This window comes from Zingiber officinale, chromosome 8A, assembly GCF_018446385.1.
Source record: "Zingiber officinale cultivar Zhangliang chromosome 8A, Zo_v1.1, whole genome shotgun sequence".
In the NCBI taxonomy this organism is placed as follows: Eukaryota; Viridiplantae; Streptophyta; class Magnoliopsida; order Zingiberales; family Zingiberaceae; genus Zingiber; species Zingiber officinale.
In genome coordinates, this window is record NC_056000.1 from 74,457,902 (window position 1) to 74,463,901 (window position 6,000).

Here is a 6,000-nt window from a genome sequence, read left to right on the forward strand (position 1 = left end):
ATTATTTGGGTTTTCTTTGAGAGATAGGGCCAAGCAATGGTTGAATTCTTTGGCTCCCAACAGTATCACCACCTGGAAACAATGTGAGCAACAATTCCTTGATAAATTCTATCCCCCAAGTAAAACTGCTCATATGAGAAATTTGATTGCAAGTTTCAAACAAGATGACTCAGAATCTCTATTTGAAGCTTGGGATAGATACAATAGTATGCTCAGACAATGCCCTCACCACGGTTTGGAAAGATGGTTAGTGTTGCATACTTTCTATAATGGTATTAATTATCATACCAAAGTGTCCCTTGATTCAGCTGCTAGAGGGGCACTCATGAATAAAAATTTAGATGAAGCTGAGGAAATCATAGAGAGTGTAGCACAAAATCATCATCAATGGGAAAATGAAAGAAGTGGTGGTCATCCTTCAATAAACCCAATAACAAAAGCATCAGGAAAGTTTGATGTTGATGTAGTGACTTTATTGGCTGCAAAACTTGATGCTCTTACAAAAAAATTTGAGAATATGGGGACTAGTTCAAATATGGTAAATGACATTGCTACATCTTGTAAAGTATGTGGGAGTTCAGAACATTCAAATGACTCATATCCATTGGGAGCTATCACTGCACAAATTAATCAATTGGAAGAATGTGATGCAATCATGGGTTTCAATCAAAGACAGAACAACTCATACTCAAATACTTACAACCCTGGATGGAAAAATCATCCAAATTTCTCTTACAGAAATAATCAGGATCAAGGACCATCTATGGGGGCAAGACCAAATTTTCAATCTGGGCAATAAAATTTTCAGCAACAATCTTTTCAAGGCTTTCCTACATCCAAAATTGAAAAGATGCTTGAAGAAATTATCTCCAATCAAAATGAAATGAAGCAAGATCTATTGAAGCTTACTCAGAGAATGGATAATTTTGAAAAGCATCAAAAGATTCAGGATAGCCAAATTGCCCAGCTAGCTTCCTCGTCTTCTAGAGCACCAGGACAACTTCCTGGAAAACCTGATGTAAATCCTATGGAGCATTGCAACATAATTGAGCTTAGGAGCGGACGGACCTTGGGAAATCCTCAAGTGACTGCTAAAAAAGGAATGCAAAATGAAGAAGAGTTCTCTCCTCCTACACCTAGTCAGGTTTTTGATAATGAGGAGAATACCATTGAGGTTGAAGAGACTCTTCCACTGAACCATCAGAGCAAAGTTATCCCTTTTCCCCAAAGACTCAATATACTTAAAAAAGGATGAAGAATTTGGCAAATTTTTGGAGAAGGTTAAAGAGATATGCGTTGAAGTTCCTCTTATAGATGCTATTATTCAAATGCCAAAGTTTGCCAAATTCCTGTAGGACATCATGTCAAATAAAAGAAAGAGAGGAGATGTAGAGACCATTGCACTAACTGGGGAATGCAACGCTCTTTTGGTGAAGAACACTTCCCCTAAATTGAAGGATCCAGGGAGCTTTTATATTCCTTGCAATATAGGAACAGAATTCATTGAAAAAGCCTTTTGTGATTTGGGGGCAAGTGTTAGCCTCATTCCCTATTCAATTTGTAATAAGTTAGGTCTCAAAAACATTAAACTTACTACTATGGCACTACAACTTGCTGATCATTCCTGCAGGTACCCTATGGGTATTATTGAAGATGTGCCAGTAGAAGTTGGTGGGAGTATTATTCCCATAGATTTTGTTGTGTTGGACATGGAAGAGGACCCTAAAATTCCTATCATATTGGGAAGACCATTCCTTGCTACAGCTGGAGCAATTATTGATGTTAAAAATCACAAGTTGTCATTGGTAATTGGTAAGGAACGGTTGGAGTATGATTTATCTAATGTCTCTAACCATGTTTCTTCTCTTTTAAATGCTTGTAGCAGGGCAAACATTTACAAACTTGAGGAATGGAATTTCCATCCTCATGGAAGGACACCTAATGAAAAGAACAATTTGGTGGAGGATGTTGGGAGGAGAACTCCCAACAAAAATGAAAAATATGTCTGCCCTCCAAGGGCAAGGAAAAGAGAAGAATAAGTTGGATTGGTCGAGCTAAAGACCCTAAACAAGCGCTTCTTGGAAGGTAACCCAAGGGTTCTTTTAGTTAGTTGAATTTTGTATTTTCATCTTTATTTTGTTTTCACTATGTTTTCTGTTTGGTTTTCAGGTTAAAATCTACTTCCATGAGCTGGCCATGACTTCTTCATGGGCATGGAAGTATTGGAGAAGTGGATTAGGAGAATAAACATCAAATGGAATAAAATAGGGCATGACCGTGTGCTGTACACGGCCAAGCAAATGAAGCAGTGAAGGAAAATGATCTGGCCGTGTCTACCAGACACGGCCGTGTGGAGTCTGCATAGAAGGAAGGGAGCATGGCCGTGTACCAGACACAACCGTGCAAAGAATCCAGAGAAGGAGAGTTCTTCGGTCGTGTTCCAGACATGACCGTGTGGAGAAATCAGAGCAAAAGCTTGCATCGGTCGTGTACCAAACACGACCATGCGCCAAATCCAGAGAAGATAACTCAGAAGGTCGTGTCCCAGACACGGTCGTGTGAAGAAAGCCAAGAAGAAGAAGGATGTAGCCGTGTCCCAGACACGGCCGTGTGTGTGAAGCCGAGGAGGAAAAGGGAGGGGCCGTGTGGATCTACACGGCTCGTGTGGAGAAGCCCTTAAGAGGCCGTGTTTTCCTTACACGGCCAGATTTTAGCCGTGTCCCGCACACACCCACCTCTCTTAAAACATCTTCTTTTCTCTCAATCTCTTTAAAATCCCTCTTTTCTTCAACATTTTGCTCAAACTCTCTTAAATCCAGATTCTTTTCCTCTCCAACACTCAAGATATTTGTTCTCCTAACCTCAGATCTTGTTCTTCAAAAATTTGTTTCTTTGAGATCTTACTTCTCTAACCCTATATAGTCCCTTCCTTCGTCTAAACTCAACAAGATGTCCAATCTTTTGAAGAAACTTCGTAAAGGAGGTGGTGGATCTAGTGGAGATAAAGAGAAGGAACCATTTAGGGATAAAGGAAAACAACCGATGAAGGGCAAAGGAAAGAGGACTTCGCGCAACGAAGGTAATGACAATGAATTCAATATAGTATTTAGAAATGATGATCATATAACTAGATTTGCAATTCTTGTCAATAGAAAAATTGTGTGTACTAGATACATGGACCCAACTGTTCTTGATATGCTTGGAATTAGGGAAGATGTAGATTTGTTGATTGGGTTTTTAGAGTGGGGTGATATTATGTACACACATTTGCCTACATATCCTCATCTTGTTTTGGAGTTTTTAAGTTCATTAGATGTCCATTTTGTTAACGAGGATGATTATAATGGAAAATTTTCATTTAGATTGATGAATCAAGAATTTCAATGGACATTTAGTGATTTTAATTCTTGTTTTGGATTGTCTACCGGTAGCCCTCGTAGGTTTGATTCAAGGTTTAATTGGAATCATTTTTGGAATGCATTAACTGGATTGGATCAACCTTATGAGCCTTCAAGAGCTAAGGCTTCTCATATGCAAAACCCCATTTTTAGGTACCTACATAGAATTATGAGCAAAACTATTTTTGGTAGGGGAGAGAGTGATGGGGTAGTTAAAAAGATAGAGCTTTATGCTTTATGGGCCATGCTTCATAAGGTCGATTTCGATTCTGGTTTTCATTTTGTACAAACCTTGTTAAGAGCCGAAAGGGCATCGTCGGGATCAATTGTCTTTGGTGGATTGATTACCCGAATAGCTTATAATTTAGATCTTGATTTAGATGGGTTGGAAATAATTCATGGCAATGACATGATAGACATTGATGCATGTCTTGCCATGAAAATGATTGTTCGGGATGAGAATGGGTTTGCATTTCCAAGGAGGAATGATTTTCCTCTACCTCTTCCTTGTTCTGGACGAACGTCTATTCGTAACCCTGCTAATTGGGTAATCACCGATATCGATCCCGAATATGTTCCCTCTATATCCGGAGATACAGAGCCACACATTGAACCCTCAACATCTGGAAACCCGCAGCTTTCCGGACATCCGGATCCTGCTAGGCATTCTTTTGCTTATGGTACGGGTTCCTCCAGATTTGATTTTTCTGATTTTCGTACTTCTCTAGAATCGCTCCACGAGAAGCATGATGCCCAATGAAGAATGTTGGAAGGTCGCTTCTCTTTATCAGATAATCAGTTTAGAGAAGTACAAGAGTACTTTCAGTTCACAAGGAATTTTCAGGGTCGAGTGGCCGAATTTATCCAGGATTATGATACTGATCAAGCTAGAATGAGAGACTTTATGCAGAGCATGAGTGTCACTAGCCAACAAGTTGACGCTTTGTTTGAGTATCATGTAATCCTAAGCGAAACTCCTGGTTTCCCTAGTTTCCCCGTTGGTCAGCCACGTCGTAGGCACCCTTTTCCACGTCCCCCTCCACCTCCACCTCCACCATATTGATTTTATCGGGACGATGAAAAGTTTGAGTCTGGGGGGGCGTCAAACCTGATTTCTTTTTGTTTCAGTTTTTTATTGTTTTCTTGTTTTCTGCATGTGTAGTTTTTGTTTTGCATTCTATTTTGATTGTCTTGCTTGAGTGTTTGTTTTGATAGTCATTTGATTATCTTTTGAAATAATTTTGGCAAACATCTTGAGAACATCAATCTTCACTTTTATGCTTTCTTGTCTTCAAGATAAAATACTAGCACGTTCATTATCTAGATTCATGATGTTGTAAATGATGCTAGTAGTAAGCTTTATGTACTTCTTTTCTCTATCTTGGGTAGCATGAAATAAGCTAAGAGTCATATGGAGATGAGTTTTAGTCTTGGCTTGACCTTAAGAATCTTACTTTCACTACACTTTGACTTGATGCTTGAATGGTTAATATAATTGAAATAGTCATGATTTATCTTGTTTGCTTAGTACTTGGTTTCCATGGTGATTTTTCAAACTTCATTTTGGTTACTGGATGAGGCTCAACTCATGCAAGCTCATTTGGAAAAATCAAAATATCCCAATAATTGTGCTAAAAGTACACTTGTGAAATAAGATTTGCCCAATGCAAATACTTATGAAAAAAATTGAAAAAGAAAAGCAATGAAAAAAAATAATAAGGGATATAAAAAACAGTTGTCGTGAGTGGAATCTAGCAAGTTACCCCTTTGAGACCGAGTTAGGTTACTGGGAAAATGACTGCTTAGCTTCTCTTGAGATTGAGCACACCTTTGAGACCTTGGGTTGGTTGAGAAATATGAACCAAGTGAGTGGCAAGTAAGTGTCTATCACTGGTTACTTGTCTCTCACCGGAAACATTAGGAATCAAATTTGATGACAACTTGACTAGGACATAGATTGAAACTTGAAGGGTTTTTGAGTTACTTTTACACTGTACACAGGATACTTAAGCTTGAGCCATACTTGATTTGTTTCCATGATTATGCTTGTTATTGGAACTCTTTGATAGCGTTAGGAAAGTACATTAGGGTTTATGAATGCGTTGTAGAACATATGAATTTAGATTGCAGCATTTTGCTTGAGGACAAGCAAAGGTTTAAGTCTGGGGGTGTGATGTACGTAGATTTTATATACTTTTATGCATGTTTTGACGCACATTTACATACTTTGAGCTTGCTTGATTTATGCATTTTTATACTTCCAGCTTTCCTTTTAGCATATTTACTCTTCTTGTTTGGAGATCTGCTTTTGTGCATTTTTTGTACACAGGAGTCGAATTTGGTGAAGATTCTACATTCTTGGACAAATTCATGAGCAAAGCAAGCGAGAAGGCACCTGGCCGTGTACTAGACACGACCCTGCATTGGTAGGGAGCTCTGGTCGTGTGGAGTTCAGAGGCCGTGTGGCAGCAACAGCAAAGGAGCTTGGCCTGGCCGTGTGAACCTCACACAACCGTGCCAAGTTTTGAAGCAAATCAGAGTTCAATCCTTACATGGCCGTGTGGATCTACATGGCCGTGTAAGGTTTCCAGAGACCAAGAAG

The 6,000-nt window shown here is 39.1% G+C and overlaps 1 non-coding gene across 1 annotated transcript; it reads right to left on the reverse strand.

The window, feature by feature from the left end:
• Positions 1-131: 131 nt before the first annotated feature.
• LOC122013158 lies at positions 132-237 on the reverse strand. Its single transcript, XR_006120494.1, has one exon. It is a non-coding gene; the product is annotated as a small nucleolar RNA R71 (small nucleolar RNA).
• Between the last annotated feature and the right edge of the window lie 5,763 nt (positions 238-6,000).